Source organism: Vulpes vulpes, chromosome 6 (assembly GCF_048418805.1).
Source record: "Vulpes vulpes isolate BD-2025 chromosome 6, VulVul3, whole genome shotgun sequence".
Classification (NCBI taxonomy): Eukaryota; Metazoa; Chordata; class Mammalia; order Carnivora; family Canidae; genus Vulpes; species Vulpes vulpes.
This window is the reverse complement of record NC_132785.1, coordinates 66,165,733-66,190,218: the sequence shown is the minus strand read 5'-3', so window position 1 is coordinate 66,190,218 and position 24,486 is coordinate 66,165,733.

The following is a 24,486-nucleotide window of genomic DNA, read 5'->3' as shown; positions in this document are numbered from 1 at the left end:
CTTAAAATAAAATCTTAAAAAAAAAAAACACGGAGGGATGTGTGGGTGGCTCAGCGACTGAGCATCTGCCTTTGGCTCAGAGCATGATCCCAGAGTCCCAGAATCGAGTCCCACATCTGGTTCCCTCCACAGAGCCTGCTTCTCCCTCTGCCTATGTCTCTGCCACTCTCTGTGTGTCTCTCGTTAATAAATAAATAAACTCTTTAAAAAAAATGGCATGAGCATCCCACAATTACATTCCTGGAAATTGACCTTAAAGCACCTCTTACACGTGTATGTCAGAAGACTTGTTCATAAACATGAATTTCAACATTTCTCAGTCTGTAAGTAGAAATAGTAGAAAGGATACGCTATGGTGCAAAGGAAAATTATAAAGCAATGAAGACTAACACAGCAACAACCAGACAATGAAGGCATGTCAAAAATATAACAATTGGGTAAAATATGCAGATCTCAGAAGAGTACCGGATTGTGATTCCAATGAAAGTTTAAAGCAGGGGTGCCTTGGTGGCTTAGTTGGTTGACCATCTGACTCTTGGTTTCAGCTCAGGTCATGATCTCGGGTCCTGGGATCAAGCCCCACATCAGGCTCTACACTCAGCGCAGTCTGCTGGAAATTCTCTCTCTCTCCCTCTCCCTCTCCTCCTTCCCCTGCTCTTGCTCTCTTTCTCTCTCTCTGTCTCTCTTTCTCTCTCTCAAATAAATAAATAAAATCTTTTTTTAAAAAAAGAAAGTTTAAAGCAGGCAGAACTAAAGAATATGGGAAGTGTGCTCATAGTGTATGTGTGTGCATGTGTGCGTGGGTGTATGTATGTGTGTATGCATGTGTAAGTATGTGTCTATGTTATGTGTATGTGTATGTGTGTGTGTGTGCATGCACACATGCTGCAGTCCAGTACAGGGCTTGCACTCGATCAACTAACCAAATCAACTAGGAAAATCACATCCCAGGAAAATCTGGGTATCTGAAAGCAATAGTCCAGACTTCAGACAAGGGCTGACAGACCCAAGCTCCAGGACATTTCTCAATCCTCTACAATTTTCCCAAGTAACATAAGCAATAATGAAGTGTAAAAAAAAAAAAAAAAAAAAAAAAACCTGAAATTCAAAGAAGGAATCAAAGTTTTGAAAGAGAAACAGTATAGAACCATAGCCTGGAAAAAAAAAAAAAAAAACAAAAAACAAAAAACAAACAACAAAAAAAAAGAACCATAGCCTGGGAGGCAAAAGCTGTACATTGTTGAAAAGACCCCAGTATTCATCACATTCTCTCCCTCAAATCCTCTAATTACTCTTTGTGATTAATTCCAATTCCTTAGCACCCTGAACTCAATCCATCTTAGCTAAACAAAACTGGCCACTTTTACTCCCCAACTCCATGCTTTCTCCATTCCTTGCTTTTGGTACTATTCTTCCTCCTAAAATTCTTTTTGCTGTTTCTTATAATGTCAAAATCCTCTCGATCACTCACAAGTACAAATTAAATGTTGCTTTATGAAGATTGCGCTCATTTGTCCAGTTAAAAATAAGCTCTGAACTTCCAAAAACAGTAATAACCTGTATTATGATATATATATAGCACATTCTTGTGTTTTGACTTAACAAAAATCTAGGGTAGACAGCCTAGTCTCCAAGAGGGACAGAGTTCCAGTCACTCTATTTGCATGAACACCTGCTACTTCTGCTGGCAGACATGGCAGTCAAGGCTTTAGTAATGACAGATGCAAGGATTCATATTCTTGAACAAAGAGGAGAACTAAAGATGAGCCTGCCTGATCCCCACATTCTGGGAAAGTGCCAGGTGAGAAGAGGGTATGCTCTGAATAGGAAAGTCAAAGTGCACAGGCTGCCTGGTTCTAAGATCCAATGGCTCTACTACCCTTAGACCTCTTACATTTAATTGAAAATTGAATGTACCAGTCTATCAGTTTATGACTTTATGGAAAGAGGTAGAAATGCTAATGGCCTTCTGGATATCAGAGATGAGAAGCAGTGATGTCTGTAACAGCAAATGACCCAAAACAACCCCAAAGTCACCAGCAACAGAAATGTAGATTGAGGTCATGAGGGGGCACAGAGTGGTGGCGCATTTTTCAGCAAAGGCAAATTAGACTTCAAGACCTGGGTCTATTAGTAGTCATCAGATACTTAGGCAAGTAATGCTGAGAAATGCAGGGAAAGTAGGCTTCTTTTGCAACTCTGAATACACTAGTTAGACATGAGGCTGCCAAAGAATGAAGATGGAAAAGAAGTGGTGTCATCCAATGATGTTCCACCTCCTTTATGTACAGCACCAGCAGTGTTATTATTTATGAAAGTTGCACAGACTGACCTGTCAAGAATGAAATGGAATTGCCAGATCTTAGCCCAAGGATTACTCTATGGTTTCAAAACCCCAATTTTGCTTCATTAGAGAGTGCTCATCAGAGAGTAAATATGACTCAGCTGTGCTGTTAATTTGTAACCTTAAGTCTGACCCGACTCCATTTTTCTGCAGGGATTGAAAAGTTGCCTATAACCTTACAATAGAGCTCTCTCAAGTTTGGTCAGCCTGGTGAATGGGAAGTCTCACAGGGCAGGCGTGTTAGGAGATGGCATCAGTCTAGAGCACAGATGTAATAAAAGACATAAACTTGGCATTGTTCAGTATACTACCTGGCAACAATCCTGTGAGCTCTCTCCAAACAATAAAAGTTGAGAACATTCATCTCACTCCCTGATCATAGTCATCCATCAAGCCCACATTAGTTCACAGTGATGACATATTAAATTACAAAGTACAACTGCCAGATTATGAGGACCAGTCATTGCCATGTCCCAGTTGATCCAAACACTGCTTGGGTGTTGGCTGCAACACGTCTTTTGGTTGCAACTGAATTTTCTTTGGGAAATCTCATGCAGCAGGGATGTGTGGATGATTCGGTGTGTCATTATGTTTAATGAAACTGATCTTTGAATGTGAAATTGCTCCAAGGACTATATTCAAATATATTACTTTCATTTGTGTCATTCACCTGCTCTAAAACCAGCTCAAAAATAAATCATCGAACTTCAAATTTTTTATTCATAGGCCATATGTTTCAATAGCAACTAATGGAAAATTTAAGCAAAGAACTGCTAAAATAAGTGTGTTTAAGAATGTAAAGAAGTGGATTATAAATTATCTTTGTGGAAAATGAAAAATATAGGGGAGTGTTAGTGGTGTTTGCATATTAATTGCTACAAAATTTAAGTGAAAGTTATGCTTATTCAGTATCTTATAACCATAAAATTGATTTTGCCCACATCTATTTACTAAAAGAAAAAAACTGAAATAGTTTTTTTGGCAGTTACAGGAACTGTTGTATTATAACCTTAAGACTATGAATGTTTGTTACCAGAAAGTATACTTGTTTAAAGAACTTATTAACTTTTGTTGTTTGAACAATGTCTTTGGAAGCTGATTTTTTTTCCTCATCAATATTGAGATAATTAACCCACTAGCTATAATTTCACTGATATAGCTCTCATTTATTTAAAAAATGTACAAGACTAAAAAGATAGTATTAGAGTTTAAATATACATATATATATATATATACACACACACACACACACATATATATATGATGGAGATCAACTTGTTTTTGAAAGTGATAGTATGAGGAGCATGGACCCTCTCTCCAGTGATATAACCATTCAGCTGCTGAAAATTTAAACTCTGAAAATTGTCCTAAGGGCACAGAACAAATGGAAAACATCTATTCAGGAAAATCTACTAAATCTCAGTAAGAACATTAAGAACCTGAGGCATTTGAACATCAAGAACCTTGAGTATCAAGAACCTGATACTCACATCTCCACCATCCCTGGCCTCCAGAGCAGTATGATAGAAGCTCTCCTGCAGACAAGTGCAGTCAAGAAAACCAGGACCATTCTCTACCTAGCTACCAATCAAGGGTGGATGGAACTAACAGACACATGTATAGAACACTAACCCAATGAAAGCAGAATAATATCCTCTAGTGCATGTGGAACATTCTCCAGGAAAGCTTATATGCTAGGCCATAAGCAAGCCTCAGTACATTTAAAGGATTGAAGTTAAACAAAATATATTTTCTAACTACAATGGAATGAACTTAGAACTCAATAACAGAAGGAAATTTGGGAAATTTACAAACGTGGAAATTAGACACACTGTGATATTACCAATGGGTTAAGAAAGTTCATAGGAGAAATGAAAAAACACTTTGAGGCAAATGAAAACAAAAAGACAACAGAGCAAAACTTATGGGATACAGTTAAAGCAGTGCTTAGAAAGAATTTTATAGCTACTGATGCCTATATTAAAAAAGAAGAAATATTTCAAATCAATAACCTCAACTCTACCTTAAAGAAACTGGTAAAAGTAGAGCAAACTAAACTGAAAGCAAACTGAGGGAAAGAAATAATAAATGTAATGAGTTATTATAAAAGTAAATAATAAATATAGAGAATAAAAATAGAAAATAATATAGAAATTAGAATAAAATAGAGAATAGAAAAACAATGAAAGCAACTGCTGGTTCTTTGAAAAGGTCAATAAATCTTTTGTGAGACTGACTAACAAAAAGAGAGAAGACTCAGATAATAAAATCAGGAAAGAAAGACAGGATATTGCCACTAACCTTACAAAAACAAACAAACAAACAAACAGAAAAAGATAATAAGGAATTAATGTGAATAATGTATGGCAATAAATTAGATAATTTAGATGAAACGAGTAGATCTCTAGAAAACACTACCAAAATCAGCTCAAGGAATAGCCATCTGAATAGATGTATAACAACTACAGAGATTGCAATAGTAATTTTCAAATCTCCCACAAAGATAATACCAGGCTCAGATGACTTCACTGGTGAATTCAACTACGTGTTTAACACCAGTCCTTCCAAAAATAGAAGGCAAGGGAACACAGGGAACACTCATTCTATCAGGTCAATATTACTGTGATACCAAAACCTGATGAAGACATCCCAAGAAAAGAAATGACAAACCAATATCTCTTATGAACACAGATGCAAAAAGCCTCAACAAAATACAAGTAAACTAACATATAAAGAGGCCTGTATACCATAACTAAGTGGGATTTATCCAAGAAATGCAACGTTGCTGTAACATGAAAACCAATCACTCGAATGCGCCATTTTAATATGATAAAGGACACAAACCATATGGTCATCTCAATAGAGAAAAAAACAATTGACAAAATCCAACACCCCTTCACAATAAAAACAAACTAAAACACCACCACTTAATAAACTAGGAATAGAAACAAAATTCCTCAAAGTGATAAAGGTCATTGACAAACCCCTACAGCTAACATGATTCTTAATGGTGAAAGACTGGAAGCTTTCCCCCTAAGGTCAGGAACAAGATAAGGATATCAGTTCTGGCATCTCCACACTGATAAACCATTGCTCATGCACTCCTCCCATATAGAATACCCTCCTCAGTCAATCATCCTCCAAGTTCTATCCTCTTGTGATAACTTTCTCTTATTCCCTGGTCTATGGATTTCTCTTTTCTCCAGAGTCATGTCAACTGATAGTTGCAATGTCAATTAGTTACATACTGCCTTATGCTATTGTTTGATTTGTTGTCTAGGATCATAATGTAGTTCATTTACTGTCAATTTGGCTTCAGGATATATGTTCTACCTCCCCATCTAGACTATAAGTTCCTTGAGAAAATGGCTTTTTTTTTTCAATATAGCTTATGAGTTCTAGACCAGTGTAACAGAAAATGAACTTTCAAAATAAATATTTTCTGAACAGAATTATTTCCAGAACACTAAGACCTCCGGGACTTACAGTTGGGAGAATTCTGCTATTGCTCTGGCTCTTCTGCCCTAACACAGAGGTGTAATATATAAAGCTACCAACCTCCCCAAATTCAGGAATCTTCTCTAAATATATCCAGGCAGGTATAAATACACTCACTCTCTCTAAGAAATAGATGCCACATGATGAAAACTCTACGTGCAGGAGTCTTAAGACCGCACAGGTGCCGATTCTCTGATGCAAAGGGAGGGCGTGCCCCTATGACTTAGTATGAGATTGTGCCCTTGTCAACATAGCCTTGTTCTTCTACCACCAGTATGTGTTGTCTATGGAGCCCTAGCTTTTATGAAATCAGTTTACCTGATGCATGCAACAGAGATATCAGTGAGAAGCACTGGAGGATCTCTGGGCTTTTTGCTCACCACCGGTTTGGCAATGCATGGCATGGCCAAGCCAAAGGTTGTAATTGACCTGTTCTTGCAGCCACTGGTGGAGTCATCTATGAACACTTGAAGCAGCTACTGAAGAAAATCATCACCACCACATGTGACATTCTAAGGGTGAAACTAACTTGAAAATAAGCAAGTCAAAGGAATTTGATGAGGTTTACTCACATGTCAAATTAGTCCCTCTGTAGGAAAAAAGAACGTTTGAACACAAATAAAGATTTCATGTTGCCTTTTGCACCAACTACTTCTAGGAGAAACCCAGTAAGCCAGGGCCATTAGGTCCTCAAGTCACCCTGCAGGCTGCAATGGAGTGTAAAGGACCAATAAAAATTGCCATGTTTTTCCAAGCCCCTGCCAACTCCCATCTGGGTGCCCTGCAAAAAAGAATGGTTTCTAGGGTCAGCTGCCAATTCATGGGGCAAGAGCTTGAATGGAGAGGAAAGTCTTTCCTGGAGAAAATGAGTGGGAAATATCAGTGAGGATGACAGAACATGAGAGACTCCTAACTCTGGGAAATGAGCAAGGGGTAGTGGAAAGGGAGGTGGGTGGGGGGTGGGGGTGACTGGGTGACGGGCACTGAGGGGGACACTTGACAGGATGAGCACTGGGCGATATGCTATATATTGGCAAATTGAACTCCAATAAAAAAAAATTTAAAAAAAAAGAAAGTCTTTCCTGGAGAGACAGACAGATAAGGCTGTCTCTGATGAATGAGCTATAAGGAGGGTCAATTCTCAGTGTGAAAAGATTTGAGTCCATTTCTCTGGCAGACACCATATGGTAACCAATATAATCTTCACTTCATTTTACATTGTGCACCTCTCCTTCAAAGACTAAAGGAGATAAATGGTGCACTCTGGCACTGTTCTGGACAAAGTATAAAGGAAAGTCTTCTGGAATCTAGAAAGGGTTTTCCGTCTTAATAAAAGAAACAACCATGGCTGGAGGGCACACCTTCCATCCCTCCTCTATTGAAGGGGTAGTAAAGACATCAGGAAGGAATCCATCCAACCAGAAACTCCTCAACCCAAACCAAGTGTCCAGAAAACCAAGGATGCATCATCTGCTCTGGCTTGTCTAAATTCCTCTCTGGAAATGGATATGGAAACACTAGAGGATTACTTCAGTGAATGATTCTTGGGCCCTTAGGAACCTTTTTTGTCACTAGCTTTCATTTCTTACTGTCAAGATTTTACCTGTTTCTTTTTTAACCTCTGTCTATTCCCTCTACCCCTCCCCAACTCATCCGCTGAAAAGCAGGCTTATAGGTAAAAACAAAGTGTAAGTACACTATATTTTGCTTTAACAGAAGGGAAAAGGAAAAATTTCTCTTGAAATCTAATACTTGTTTTTGGAGATAAAACAGCTTTCTAGACTAGTTACCCTCCCCTAGAGACAATAGAACTAAAAACAACTTATTTTGACCCTTTTCACTATAATTTTTGTCGAGTCCTTTCCTAGACCATTTTTGTTAATAAATATATAAAAATGTGAAAGAAAAAGAAAGACAAGGTCTGGAGAGACACCTGGCTGGCTCATTGGTTGAGCATCTGCCTTAGGCTCAGGTCATGATCCTGGGGTCTTGGGATCGAGTGCCACATCGGGCTCCCCTCAGGGAGCCTCCTTCTCCCTCTGCCTTTGTCTCTGCCTCTGTGTGTGTGTGTGTGTGTGTGTGTGTCTTTCAGGAATAAATAAATCTTTAAAATATTAAAAAAAAAAAAAAAAAGAACAAGGTCTGGAAAAGTGTAAAGAAAGCAACTCCAACATGACATGAGCCACTGAACCAACCCCAGCAGCCACCTACTTCCAGACTTCTTATTATGAGACCAGAATAGATGTCTTTGTATTAATCTACTGTTGATCAGGATTTCTATTTCTTGCAGCTGAGGGCACTCATAACTAATTCTACTGCTGTTACCAGAGTGAGAAGTTGGCGCTTGTGATTTTGACAAGGGGCTCTGAGACTTCATACAGAAGAATGTAGAAAGTCAGTGTGGAATTCATGTCACAGTTTTTTGTTTCTCACACATACCATTCTACTAGGCACCACATGAGAAGTCACTGGTATGATGCTACCCACAGTCTTACTTATTACTATGCACAGCCCTGAAATATAGCAGCCCGGTTATCCCCTCAAATGATCGCTCAGAGTCTCAGAGACATATATATCAACCACTAATCCTCTGTCTTTGAGACTTTCAGTTTGTAGTTTAAAGCCTTTGATAATGGTCTAAAAATCATTTCAATGTAGACAACAAACTGGAAAAAGTTGGAGCCTATACCAGAAAGCTGTAACTGTCTTTTCCCTATAAACAGGGTAAATTTAAACCCTGATAGCAGTGAATATTAAAGTGTGGTCCCCAGAGCAGCTGCATCAACATCATCTGGAAGCTTGTTAGAAATGCAAATTCTAAGGTCTCTGCAGACAAACTGAATCACACTAGAAGTTTAAGAACTGCCGCCCTCCAGCACAAGGGCATATCAGGTGATGTGCTCTTTCTCCTCTCAATCTCATGTTTTCTCTTTGTCCCACTTTCTCCCATTTTCTATTTTCTTCCCTTCTCCTCTGTTAACATTAAAATTTTTCAGATGGTATTTAAATCCTTGATGTGGTCACATTAATTACCAAGATGATCACTGACCCACACTAAAGGCTTATGGGAGATTTTCTGCCTGTGGATCAGAAATACATAACCCAAAAGCCCACCCTGCCAAGTATTTAACTACCGACTGTCAAACCCAGGTGGGAAGAATGAAAGGTTCCAGCCCATGTCTGTGCCCACCTCTAATAAAGACATTGAACCTTTCTTCATGTAATCTGCCCTAAATCCTGGGCATTTCCTCTCATTTCTCATTCTTTCCCTGTCATAATCCACTCGGGCTGCTGGTAGCAAAGATATCATAGGCTGCATGCCTTAAACAACAAACATTTATTTTTTAGCTCTAGAGGCTGGGAAATTCAAGATCAAGGCACTGAGAGATTGGGTGTCTGGTGAGAGCCAGATTCCTGGTTCATAGACGACCATCTTCTCACCGTGTCTTTACGTGGCAGAAGGGGCAAGAGAGCTCTCCAGAGTCTCTTTTATAAGGGCAAGAATCCAATTCATGAAGGCTCTACCTTCATGACCCAATCACCTCTCAAAGGCCCCACCTCCTAACACCATCACCTTACAGGTTAGGATTTCAACATATGAGTTTGGGGGTACACAAACACTCAGTCCGTAGCACTCCCCTCTTTCTCTTTACCCAGTAGTCAATCAGCTCTCACTTTATTTTCAAAGTAGCTCTTACCATCAGCCTTACCTCTTTTCCATCTCAAATTATCATCTTTACTCCTGCCTAAACCTCACACTATCCATTTTCATTTCCTTCAGCGAGGAGAGGGAAGGCTGAGCTTTGATGAGCTGTAGGATATATCCTAGAGATTCAGTCTACCTTGTTCCAAAGACAAGGTATTCTTGTTCCATCCGTTTTTAATTGGCTGTCACCGCAGTGATAGAACGTCCTGTTTGAAGAAGTGAGCTCAGCGTGAACCGACCGCCCCCACCCCTAGTTCCCTTTCACTAACCTCTAATTTATGTAAATGTTCATGAGGTTGTGTTTATATGCTCCCCACTGTGCATTCCCTAGCAGATTTTTTCAGATATTCTTCGTGTATCTTCCTTATCTCTGAAAGACTTCTGAAAATGTGATTTGGGTTGCAGGTTTGTTAGAATGTCATCTAACACTGTGCCTCCACCTAGAGATGCAAAAGGGCATGCAGGACAAACCAAAGTCATGAGACCCTTCGATCTGGGTGTCTAGTACAGTTCTCCCCAGTTATAATCAAGTGCCCTCATTTAAGCATCTGAAAAGCAGTTTTTAAAAGTGCTGTAGGACAGACATCCCCTCAGGTGGCAGCTGTTTGATGGAACAGTGAAAGGTATAATGGAAGTAGCAGCTTTATATGTCTATATGTGCTATTCTCCGAACAAAGCTACAGTCTGTTAACCTTTAGATTCTCCTTTCTTTCTTTGGCCCTGATATTTCTCTATTCCTATTTTATTATGCTCTTTGAAGCCACCACAAATCCTTTTTTGGGGGGAGGGGACCTAAAATCAATGATTTATTCTTAAAAAACAGTTGCAATCATATTTCTGTTACTTTAGGGACAAATAAAATAATAATGCTAGTGTAATTTAGGTAATGATTTTAGCTTTTCTAAGCATTCCATTAATTGTTTTTTGAACGATTCTTACAGTAAATCCAGGAGCAGAATTTTTTTAATGGATGAGGAATTAAAATGTAGAGACATGACTCCCAAGGTTATGCATTCAGTAATTATGAAAAATACCAGACGAAAGTAACACCAGCAGCAGCTGATTACAGTTACTGACGACTCACCAGAATTTATACTCAGGTCCCTTGCCTCCAAATCCCACACTATTTCTCTGTACATAACATACCCCTCTAGTACCCCTGAGAGAAAGCAACTAAGTTAATGGATTACCAGGAAGGAGAAATCATTGAAGCCTGAGCCTGTGATACACATCATTAGTCACCAGCATACAACAGAATAGTCACTTATCTGCTCAATTCTGTTTTAAGGAAGTATGGACAAAAGAGAGGTAGGACAAAACATATAATCAATAGTCGGGATCTATTTGGTAGCAGAACCTTACTAATTACTTCTCTTATCATGCACTGAAGATGCCCAATTACTCGCTGTTAAGCCTATTTCTCTGTCTCCCACCATAACACGTGACCTTGGATAAGGTCATTGAGCTCTGTGAACATTGCTGGTGTTGCCCATACAGTTTTGGACTAGATGATCCCTAGATGATCCCTAGATTCTTATAGTCTGCTTCAATGAATGACAGTGGGCAGGTTCTTTTTCCAGTTCTTACAAAGTAACAGTTGAGAAAGTAATGCTCAGTGATTATTAGCTGGGGTTCCACCAGCCACAGTTCAGTGATTCCAACACTTTAGTGCACAACAGAATCAAATTGCAGTATGTATTTGCATATTTCTTTGTCCTCTCATTAAGAAATTCTGATCCGTGGATCACACTTTGAGAAATACTTATCTTCTCCTTAAAATGGTGATCTTGAATTGGTGAGTTTCCTGAGTAATACCCATTTCCAATGAGAATAATTGGAACTATTAGTCATTTTAGTTCTAGATGAAAATATCAATTTCTCTGTGCAGACCTTTTAATAATTTTATTTACCAATGAAGTAAACAAACGTTCTATTTCTAACAATGACCTTTGTGAAAAGTATACTAAATCATAAACTATCTGAAGGGAAAAAACTAGCTACCAAACTACCAAAAAAGTAGAAAGAAAATATAGGATATTACATACTTTAAATGCATTTTTAGGTTCTTCACAAATATTAAAAGGCATTTTATTACAGTGGAGATATTTCCCTTTTATGTAAAGATTCTCAATCTCAACTTCAGTATCAGTTCACTATAAAAATAATAAAGTCAACTAATTTTAAATATTCTTAACACTGAAAAATAAAAGTTTAATTGTTCTATGTATGAAATGAAAACATCTTCTGATAAGTAAAACATTGTGAACAAAATCAATATAAAAATATAAGAAAAAGGAGAAAATTGGGAACACAATTTTGAACACTAACGTTTTATTTAGAGACAGAGAATTCCCCAAAGCAGGATAAATCCATATGGCACTAAGGGATGTGTGGAGTTCAATAAAATATGATGAATCATGAAAAATTAAAAATTAACTGATAAATGTCCAGTATAATTCACTGGACATGAGTAAAATCTTAGTCTTCTGAAGGATTTAATTTTTTACCAACCTAAACATATAAATGTACAATGGAAATCAAAGAGAAAATAAAACCAATTGATTTGACTTTATTATACTAATTGGTATGTTTTCTCGTTGGGTTTCTTTTTGTTTTTTTAAGATTTTATTTATTTATTCATGAGAGATGCAGACAGAGAGGCAGAGACATAGGCAGAGGGAGAAGCAGGCTCCCTGTGGGGAACCTGATGCGAGACTCCATCCCAGGACCCAGGATCAAGAACTGAGCCAAAGAAAGGCAGATGCTCAACCACTCAGCCACCCAGGTGTCCCTCTCATATGGTTTCTAACAACATTTTTGTTGTGACATAATTGTCCTTCTAGATAGTATAATTTTTTTTTTTAGAAACACTTCATATTCTTTCATCTAAGATCAAACCCAACTCAATGAATTTTGATTTTCTTTTTTTTTTTTTTAAGATTTTATTTATTTATTCATGAGAGACACACAGAGAGGCAGAGACACAGGCAGAGGGAGAAGCAGGCTCCCTGAAAGGAGCCCAATGCAAGACTCCATCCTGAACTCCGGGATCACTCCGTGGGCCGAAGGCAGATGCTCAAGTGCTGAGTCACTCAGGCATCCCTGGATTTTGATTTTCAAGGGAACAAATATATTTTCAGGGAAAAGTTTCAAATTCTGTGATCTAACAGAACAGTGCATGGCTCACAGCAGATGCTCAATGAACTTTTTGTTGAGTAACAAGTACAGTTTTCATCCAGGAAACTATATTTCTGATTTTGTCATAACTTCCTTTTGTGATTTAATTCAATTTCTTAATTATTATTTAACAATCAACCACATGGAAGGAAAGAACATGGGAGAGAAAAAATGAGTACAAATAAGAGATAAGTCACCGCTATTAAGAGATGATGAAAAATAAGACATTAAGACAAATATATAAGTAATTATAATGACAGAATAGAGTAAGTACCCACAAAAAAGGCACAGATATAGCTCAATGCAGGTTAGAGATGAGAAAATATTTTATTGAAGTAGAGAAAAGTATTTCACATGAAGATTATCTTACTAGACACATGTCTTGGCAGACTGGTGAGAATTTGAACAGGTGGAGAAAAGATGAGCTGATACAGGACACATACAAGTTTTTTAAATGCCAAATAGAAAAGAGTATAACATATCCAAACAACTACCGATCAGAAATTGAAGAGACAACTCAATTTACACGGCAAAATAGAGTAGAAATAAAATGAAATATTAGGCATAAGCGAGGCAAAATATATCTAAAACCTACATGAGAAAAAATGTTTAAAGACTGCTAAAGGGGGTGCCTTGGTGGGTTGGAGGTTGAGCCTCTGCCTTCAACTCAGGGCGTGATCCCTGGGGTCCTGGGATCGAGTCCTGCATCAAGCTCCCTGCATGGTGCCTGCTTCTCTCTCTGCCTATGTCTCTGCCCCTCTCTGTGTCTCTCATGAATAAATAAATAAAATCTTTTTTAATTAATTAAATAATATAAATAATAGTAAATAAAAATAAATTTAAAGTAATGTCAAAAAAAAAAAAAAAACACAAAAAAACAGTCCATTTTGAGTGGTCTGGGGTAGGAGAGACCAGACCCAGCCTCTAGCTCAGACCCAGAGGCTCTGAACCTGCCAAAAATGGGTCTGGGTCCCTGAGCCTCTGGGTCCCTGAGCTTCAGAGGAGAGTGCTTCTGGCTATGACTGAATGGCATTGACACAGAGAGGTCCAGCCTAGGGGACCCAACAACAGGCACTCTAGCTGAGAGAGCTGAGTCCCCCGTGGCCCATGCCCACCCCAGCCAGCACTGGACCCGTTTCACCACAGATTCCACTGTATCAGGAAGAGCCACCTGGAGAGACACAGAGTCGGAACAACAACCAACAGCTCAAGAGCGGTAGCCAGCAACAGCAACCTGGGCTGTGGGGAGGGTCCACACTTGAAAGTGGACTTAAAGACTCAAGACTTGAGTCTTTAGACTCAAGAAACCCCTCTGCATTCTCAATCTAGGAGAAAGGGGCAAGAGTGGTAACTCCACCTTGCAATCTGCTAGGAGGGCTTAAGGCAGTTTTAATCTGTTTAAACTGTAATTCTTTTAACCAATATTAACATAATATTGGCAAGTGAGGGGAGGATGAGAAATGACCACTGCCTTGGGCTGAATTTCCTGGAGAAAGAAACTCTCAGAGTGCAGTTGTTTCATTGCAGCGTCTCCCACGAACAACAGCAGTGTAAGAATGAAGGCCGCCAAAGTGGCAGGGGAGAGGCTGAGTGGGTTGCCAATCCCATGGCAATTCCAGAGCTAGGGTGGCTCTGCAGAGTTGTTCAAAGTAAGCCAAGGGAGCCATGTGTTTGGACCCTCTACTTGACCAGTTAGTGGGGTGGTGGGTTGTGTGCCCTTGGGAAGGGCAGCTTCCCTTCTGTAGGCCAAGGGTGAGGCTCAGACAGGGACTCGGTGGAAAGGGGAGCCACCACAGCCAACACACCAGGAGCCCAGGAGAACGAACATCTTGCTTCTGAAGTGGGACTCAGGTGGCATACACAGCATCCTTTCCAACCTCACCTGCACTGCAAATAGTTTTGGACTTGTTCATGCTACTTAGACGTGTTTGCCCAGTGTGCCCATAATTTCATCTAAATTATGAAATCCAGTGTCTGCACATCTCTGGAACCTCCACACATTTTAACCGGATGATCTACACTTATTAGACACCCAATACTTATGTGCTGATACAGAGTTTCTGAGATTAGAGACCAACAGAATAATCAGATCATCAACAGTGATAGGGGAGCCAGGAAAGGAAGCCAGTTTGAGAAGAAAAGGAGGTGAGTGTCATCCATTGTAGACAGATCTAATTTAATGTGACAAAGGTACAACTAGTTAAGACGTTCAACAGGTTAAAAAGGTAAAATCATAGTTTGGGGGATATTTCAGTGCTATACAACAGAATGTATAACATCATTTTCTCAGTTCTTAAATGTAAGAAAAGAGATCTAGAGGTGGAAGGTGGAATAGTAGATAAATATTTCCCTTTAATATTTTCTATAGGTCTAATATAGCTAAAATAAACATCAGGGATATCTTTGCAGGGAAAAATAAAGGAAAGGTTGTGACCAGAAGCTCCAATCTGTCTTGACATTCAGGCTGCATAAGCAAGGAGTACAATAGGTTTCCGTGTACAAAAAAAATCCCAATCTCAACACTCCAGGTCCTCACCTATGTAAAGGGCAAATCTTGGCTTTTTTTATATAGGGCCTCCATTCCCTAAGTATTCTAAGAATTTCCAGAAGTGCCCACATGTGTCATTTCAATGGCCTTACCAGGACTGGGCCCTTGATAAAATCACTTTGTCATTGTCTCCAAGGGTGGGGAGAGGCTGTTGGGGGTGTGCAACGAGGGAAGAATCCACCAGACACCTTCGAGCCCCTACTTACAGCTCAGGGCTCCTCCTGCTAAGAGGCTCTCTGCTGACGCCCCCCTGGTCCCACCATTCTGCAAATGTTTGTTTAAGGACTATCAGCTCCAGGACACCTGTAGTTTATCATTCTTTCCCGTTGGCAGAGAAGTTCTTGCCCTTTTCTTGTTCACTTCTTCAAAGATGATCTCAGAGTGGAGCTCTTTAGAAACCAGACAATAGTTGTTTTTCTTTCCCAGAAGCTGATGAGCACTTACACAGGTAGGTTTGTCTTCCTTGAGCACCTAGAGAACAGGGGTGATGGCCGGAGGGGAGGGGGTGGCCTCACAGAGTCCCAGCCCTGGTGGCTCCTTTTTTTATATGTTAATAAGGCATTGTTCTAGTTATCATTATCTTAGCTCAGTTCCCATTTTCTTCCTCTCCCAATTCTGTGGCTTCCTTTGGTCCTTGTGGGCATCCAAAGTGCCCTAGAGTATGAATCACACAGTCATATCTCCTAGTTGGGATACCAAGAGTGACTCTAGTAGGCTCCATGCACTAGGCAAGTTGAGTTGAAAACAAAATGTGCAATCTATTTTCAAATACGAAGAGGAAATGTTGTCTAAAAGCCTGGGGATAATAGTTAAACCCATTGAAAATCAATAAAAAGCCTTTTAAAGGCCACCATTCTCTTTCATGACATTTTTCTTAATGCTGAATGTCCCATACCACCAGGCAGTCAGGTAATAGGATTGATTTTTATATAACTCTGGTTCAAGAACACACAACCATTATAGGGAAGGTGGGGGGCTGAAAAGAGAAAATAGGTTTCTATACCTTTTGCCCTAGCACAGCTCCATATTTCCTTTGCAGGAAGTACCTTCCTGTACACACATCAGTGGGGAGCAGGGTTTCCAGCCACTACATACCAGTGCCAGGTACCCAACCTGGATATTCCAGGAACCTACCAGATTCCCAATTCTGCCACTAATTTGCACTAAAGGGCACCCTCACTTAAACTCTTGGTGGGTGTAAAATGAAGAGGAAGGGGGCACCTGGGTGACACACTGGGTTAGGCATCCAACTCCTGGTTTTGCCTCAGGTTGTGATTTCAGGGTTGTGATCTTGGGGTCGTGAGATTGAGCCCCTTGTCGTACTCTGTGCTCAGCATGGAGTCTGCTTGAGATTCTCTCTCTCCTTCTCCCTCTGCCCATCCTGCTCATTCTCTTTCTCTCTAAAATAAATAAATAAATTTTAAAAAATGAAAAGATACTTGCCCATCATAAGTCAGCACAAGCTCCAGGCATATCTACTAGTGATATAGTAAAGTAGATAAATGCTTCAAAAAATCCAGAAACATTTTAAATGAGAGTTATCATCTCAAAGGAATTTTAGAAATCTTTGAAATTTTCCAGCCACCCCCCCAACACACACACACACACACACACACACACACACACACACACATTTTAATCCTATCTAAGAATAAGCATAACACAGCATTTTCCCCAGTGAAGCAGAAAGCCAGCAAAGGACCAGCTGCTCACCGTCCATCCGAGAGACTGGGCCTGGGCCACTTCTACTGGATATGAACCCAGGTACTGCACCTGCTCAGATTCCACCTTTGACAGGAGACTCTGACCTTCAACACCATCTCCCAGATCACATCCTTATCATGCTGGCTCTGACATCTGATAACTGACGTTATTTGGCCTTAAGACCTCACTCTCGGGGCATGTGGGTGGCTCAGCAGTTGAGCATCTGCCTTTGGCTCAGGACGTGATCCCAGGGTCCTGGGATAAATAAACTCTTTAAAAAAAAAAAAAAGACTTTGTTCTCATAAATAAGTAGTCAAAAGTCATTGTATTCTGACCCCCATTCTTATAGGCTGTGGTGAAAATATCCATTTGAACAAACATAGAAGTGTCCAGAACATTTTTAGGAAGGCAAGAGTCTGTAAGAACTAGCAAAGGAAGGCAACTACTCCAAACGAGGGTAAGTTATTCTGAGAATAAAACCCGGTAACCGGGCAGCCGTGGTGGCTCAGTGGTTTAGCGCCGCCTTCAGCCCAGGGCCTGATCCTGGAGACCCGGGATCAAGTCCCACATCAGGCTCCCTGCATGGGGCCTGCTTCTCCCTCTGCCTGTGTCTCTGCCTCTCTCTGTCTGTCTCTCTTGAATAAATAAATAAAAATAAAATAAAATAGAAACCCGGTAACCGTGAGCAAACAACTCAACTGTTCCTCCAAGAAACAGCTGTGAAAAATGTCTGAAAATAAGAGACACTGAAAGATAAATATTTGAGTGATTGCCCACTACCGCTAGTCCACACGTGCCTGGGTATTTAGCTTCACATACTGGTCAGATGAAGCCTTCTTGAACTACTGCGTGATTTCTGTGTCTTCTTTTGAGGAGGACTTTGTGGATGATCCTCAACTTGCAAAGAAATCATCACCTCTTCTCTGCCCTTCTTTTTCCCCTTTTGTTCACTGCTGGAGCTCTCCTTCCACAGGTGACTTCCTGAACCCTCTAAACCTGATGCCAACACTGGGGGAAAATTCTCAGTTGTGCTGTGTTCTTGGTTCAGAAGCAAGGAAAGGGGTTTAAGAAGTTTTAAGACCTATGTGTATCAATTAGAAATGCTCGCTTCTGATTAAGCCACAAACCTCCGTAGCAAAAGATACATGTTTCCTTTAGAAACCCAAAAGTAAGTGGCCTTAAGCTTGGTCCATCAGCCCAGTAATTTCATCAAGGATGAAATTTTCCCTTTGAATTCTGTTGGAACTTTCAGGTGCTTCTCTCAAAATACTTCCTCACCACTGTATCCAATCAGCATCTCAGATCAAGTTTGTGTACAGTGACTCTCCTAACACAGTGGTGACCTCTTCTGCAGTCAGGACACTGAAGGGACAAAGGGCGGTTATTGATATCTTATTCTTAAGGCCTCTGACACTCAAGAATGAAGAGCAGCGAACTTCTAAACACTTGTAGTATTCCAAGAAGGTGAATTACAACCTGAAAGTAATGATGAAGAAAGGACTAGAGTAGAAATTATTGAGAGGGTGGATCAGATTACATTAGATCAGATCAGATTGACTCAAGTGTCCCATCTAGCTCTACCTTCCTACCAAATGTAATGTGGGGAAGATGTGTATTGAGAGCAGATTCCCAGCACAATATGTCACTAGAGATAGAAGGAAGAGTAGACCATCTAGAAGTAGGGCCAGTGTGAATGCACAAATTACTCTAGTACAAGACATAGGAAGAGAGCTGCCAGGGGGCTTCAGAGGGCAGAGGGAGCAGAGCTGGATGAGGAAATCAGGAGCACTTCTGCAGGAGGTGGCATCTGAGAAGGTGATTAAGGTGGTGGTACAACAGAGATGTGAGCTGAAGTGGGAGAGGCATTATGGAGAGTCTTTGATGTGAGAATGTGGACATTATATTTAATGAAGGCCAAAGAGAAAGAGAGAGAGAAAGTATTAAAATATGCTGGTGATGAGAGACATAATGAACGTTTTGCCCAAAAAGTGATTGATTTGTAATTGACATAAGCAATGGACTGGAGCAAATGAAGTCCAGTTAGGAGGAGATTACGACAATCCGGAGAGAAGAGTGAGGAGCTGAGGCGGCCAGACAATGAAGAGGCGAATCTTCAGCCCCAGCAACTGAGAGAATGCACAGGCAGAGAAAGAGGGAAGCCACTGACTGTGACTCTGGTGATTATGACGGCTAGCAGTGCAGGAAATGGGACAGTAAGGTCAGAAGGGACATCATTTTAGGGGGCTGGAGTGAAATGCGGAGAGAATTTTTATTTTGCAGCTGTTGATTTTTAATGGGTTTTCTGGCATGGATACTTTAAAAAAAAAAGATTTTTTTATTCATGACAGACATAGAGAGAGAGGCAGAGACATAAGCAGAGGGAGAAGCAGGCTCCCTAAGGGGAACCTGATGCAGGACTGGATCCCAGGACCCCGGGATCATGCCCTGAGCCAAAGGCAGACACTCAAACTCTGAGCCACCCAGGTAGCTCTAGCATAGATACTTTTAATGGGTTTTCAGGAAGGTGTTTGAAAATGTGAGCCTGGAGTTTGGGAGAAAAGTCATCAGGGGTAGGGAGGTGCATCTATATACAGTGTAGTTGAAGCCCAAGTGAATGAACTAAATAACCAAGGAAAGAATGAAGAACAAAGGGAAGGGAAGGGGAGGGGAAGGCAAAGGTGGGGGGGGAATAAGCATAGAAACTTAGAGAATGCCCATATTTAGAAGGAAGACTGTATTCTCCCCACATTTATAACGCTGTATGGAGGTTGTCTGAGGACAGACTGTGTGCTGTTCACTATTATAATCCCCAGTGTCTCCCACAGTGCAAACAGACATTTCATAAATAACACTGAATGAATGAATGAAGGAAGCTAAAGGCGGGGGGGGGGGGGGGCCACAAATGTAAAAGAGGGAGAGATCCAAAAAAAAAAAGCAAGTAATACAATGTCTCTGTAAGTGAGGGGAAAAAAAAGAATTTGAAGTGGAAGAGAAACATCAAGCCACGAGGCCTGGGAAGCGACAGCAGGAACGAGGGAAATGTGAAGAAAGGGAGGTGAGGCAATATCAGTTTCAGGTGTTTTTATAACCAGACATAAGCTGTGGCCTAGAACTTCACTTTAGTGGAATTTACCCTCCAGATACACTTGCATAAGTCTGCAGTTACCTGCACAAGGATGTTCTTTACACCTCTTATAACAAGGTACTAAGTAGTCAGGGGCTCTTGGGTGACTCAGGCAGTTAAGCATCCCACTCTTGGTTTTTGGCTCACGTCATGATCTCAAGGTCGTGAGACAGAGCCCTGCATCAGACTCCACACTCAGCTGGGAATCTGTTTGGCATTCTCCCTCTCCCTGTGCTCCTCCCCTGCCGACTCATGTGTACGCACTCTCTCTTTCTCTCTCTCTCTCTTAAATAAATAAAATCTTAAAAAAAAAAAAAAAGAATGTATTGACTTAGACAAATGTTCGAGATATTTTATTAAAGGACTACCTCAAACTATAGAATAATGCATATAATATGAACCCCTGTGCAAATAGTGTGTCTTTGTGTGAGTGTGTGCGCACAAAAAAGAAAAAATATATCTGATGGTTGTACTTCAAAGTAGATACTAGTAAGCTGTAGCTTTGAGGGAACCCAACCTGGTTAAGAAGGAGGAGTTTTTACTTTTAACTTCATGCCTCTCTGTTTGGATTTTTACAACTTGTTCCTACTCCCCCCACCCCCCACCCCACCCCACCCCCGCCTCCACAGAAGTTCAACATTGCCCACCCCTCAAAAACCAGGCTGGAATTCTCCTGCTGTGATCAGGCCTTCCTAGATCTGATGGCCTCATGAATAATAGAGTCCATTTCCATTTGATGACAATTCACTTTATGGCTTTGGAAAAGTCACCAACCTTCTCTGGGTCTCTGATCTTCAGTAGATTATCACAGAAATCTGTCTCAGCTCTAAGTTTGATTCCAACTCTACAGCAAACAGACTAGGAAGTGCTATGCTAGGATGATAATAAGACATTAATTTCTGAGGCAAAACAAGTGTTTCGAAATTTTTTTTTTACAAAAACACAATTTGCGGGATGCCTGGGTGGCTCAGTGGTTGAGTGTCTGCCTTCTGCTCAGGTCATGATCTCAGGATCCTGGGATTGAGTCCTGCATCGGGCTCCCTGCATGGAGCCTGCTTCTCCCTCTGCCTATGTCTCTGCCTCTCTCTGTGTCTCTCATGAATAAATAAATAAAATCTTTTTTTTAAAAAAACACAATTTTGATTGAATTTTGCTTCTTTTATTAATCTTCTATGAACTCTTAATTTCCCTCTCATTTTTACTTATTTACAAGGAAGAATTCATTATCTCAGTCACTTTTCAGAAAATCTGATCAAAATTTGCTGCTGCAATCTGAGTGTAGATGTGTCTTACACCCACTAGGGGTCAGACCACTACATTAATACAAACCAATCCCAACTTGAAAGTGGTATTAATTGGTTGAGACCTCTCCCAACTTATTTTCCTGCATCAAGACAGAAGACTCGCCATTTAAATTAAACATTATATAAAGAAGATAATGAGAAAGAATGCATTTGACAAAAAAGACTTAAAAGTTGAAACTATCATATATAATAAATATAATGTATTAAAGACATTTCATCCTTAATAAAAATTTCAATTATTCAACTTGCTCATTCTGGTCTGCAAGATGTTACTCTGGTCTAAGTGAGTTCAGATTGGAGGATCAATCATTGAACTGGGCAAATGCTAAGAGAGCAGAAACAACTAAAATTATTAAACTGTCAGCAAAAAAGATGAAATCCTCATTTTTAAAGGATGAACTGCATGATTAGCAGAGGATTGAGATGGATGGAAAAAACATTTTTCTAATGGATTTCAGCCATGACAATAATAAATCTGAATCATCCTACAGCAGTGAATGCACTCATGGGTATAGCCAGAGGGCAGCCCTGGACTGGCCTCCTGTTCAGTCTCAGCTTTGCCACAGTCTGGCCCCGTGGCCTTGAACAAACAACTCCTCTTCCCTTGGTCTCACTAATGCATCTTCAGAATGAAGAAGTAAGATCAAATGATTTATAGAGAAGGCTCAAGGCCTAAATTAAACAGATTTATTTAACAATATTGTCAAACAGAAGATAAGAAAGTAAGGGGAAAATGTACCAAAGTTTAAAAATGGAAGGTGTTAACTGTCAAGATAGATTATTATACACTTTCATCACTAAAAAACACGGAACTGAGATTTTAGATCATATGCATTGTCAGAGTTAAAGTAAGAAACAAAAAGTCAAATTCTGATTCATTTACATTTTGATTGACAGTTTTCTAAAGTAAAGGCTATTAGTGTATATGTGAAAATATATGCAGATTATTGTCTGGAATGATAAACAGGCAATTAAAAAGTGAGTACATGTTGGAAGGTGGTAGAATTGGTGGCTATGGGGGGTATAAGAATATAAGGTATGTTTCTTCATATACTGTTTTAATATCTATACCCATGTGAATGTATCACCTATTAACATTTTTTAATTTAAGAACTTCATAGATGGGGGCATGTGGGTGGCTCAGTAGTTGAGTGTCTACCTTTGCCTCAGGTCATGATCCCAGGGTCCTGGCATCGAGTCCTGCATCAGGCTTCCCACAGGGAATCTGCTTCTCCCTCTGGCTAGGTCTCTGCCTCTCTATGTGTCTCTCATGAATAAATAAATAAAATCTTAAAAAAAAAAAAAAAGAACTTCATAGATGAGACAAAAATGTGTGTCAGTACAAAAACAAACATAACTGAAAGTAAAAATGCCCCATGATTGGAATGAGAAATAAGAATGATATGGGTATCTATTACTAACATTAGTTGGTAATAAGAGAATGATATTGTGTTCTGAAGGTGCTGCATCAATTTGGCCATGTTAAAACGGCTGTATCCAAAGGTTCTATCTGGCAGTTGTATCACTTCGGTCCCAAATCCTCACTGAGCTGTTTGTCCCTTACCTTGTCTCTCCAGAGGGGCGCTGAATCAGGACAAGTACCATTCTATTTCCCTTCTTTCTTTACACAACACAACACAACACAACACACACACATTTCTTAGTAAAGTCTTAATGGATATTAACCTATGCAAATAAACAATGGAGAGAGTCACCAGCAAATGAGTTAAACAAACAGCTAAACCCTGAATCCCAGACTTTAACATACAGGTTTAATGCAATTCCAATCAAAATTCCAGTGAGATCATTTATAAATATAGACAAGATTATCCCAAAATTATATGGAAAGGCAAAGGAACTATAATAGCTGAAACAATTTTGAATACAAAGAAGAATGTAGGAGAAATCAGTCTACTTGATTTTAATTTATTATATAGTGACAGTGATCAAGACTATCTACTATGATGGAGAAACAGACATACCCGTCAATGGAATAGAATGGAGATCTCAGAAATAGAATCACGCAAATATGTCCAGTTTATTTCTGACCAAGGTACAAAAGCAAGTCCGTGCAAGAAAGATCCACCTTTTCAAAAAAACGGTGTTGGAACAACTGGACACCTACAGACCAAAAAGATGAACCTTGACCCAAACACATTAAACAAAATGTAGCTCAAAATGTATTAACAACTTAAAAGAAAATATAAAACTCAAAACTTTTAGGAAAAAAAAAAAACACAGGAGAAACTCTTTGGGATCTAGGACTAAGCAGAGTTCTTAAAGTCCATACCAAAAGTACAATCCATAAAGAAAAGCACCAATATAGTTGGATTTCATCAAAATTAAAATGATTGCCTTGCAAAAGACCCTTTAAAAAGATAAAGAGACAAGCTATAGATTGGGAGAAAATATGTGCAAACTGTGTATTTGACAAAGGACTAGTGTCTACAATAGATAAACAAACCCAACAAGAAAACAATCCAGTTAGACAGCAGGTATAGACATGAGCATTCATGTTACTGAAGAACATATGGATGGCAAATAAGCACAGGCAAGGATATCTCACATCATGAGCCATTAGGGAAATGCAAATTAAAACCCCAGTAAGATATCATTACACATCTGTCAGAATGGCTAAAACAAAAAGTTGTGACAACACCAAATGCTGACAAGAATGTAGAGAAACTGGATCACTCAGATTTTGCTGGTGAGAATGTAAAATGTGACAGCCCCTCTGGAGAACAGTTTGGCAGTTTCTTAAAATGAGCACAAAACTACCATACAGCCCCCAAATCGCACTCTCGGGCTTTGAGCCCAGAGTGAAGAAAACTTATATTCACACAAAGTCCTGTACAAGAATGTTTTTAGCTATTTTATTTGTAATAGCCTAAAACTAAGTATAGCCCAGACATCCTTCCTTTAGTGGATTGTTGTACAGATTCTGGAATATCCATCTCATGCAATACCACTCAGCAATAAAAGGAATGTCACAGTAATAAATAAATAAATGCAACAGTTTGGAGTGCATCTTCAGAGAATTATGCTGAGTCAAAAAAGCCAATCCCAAAGGTTACATACATA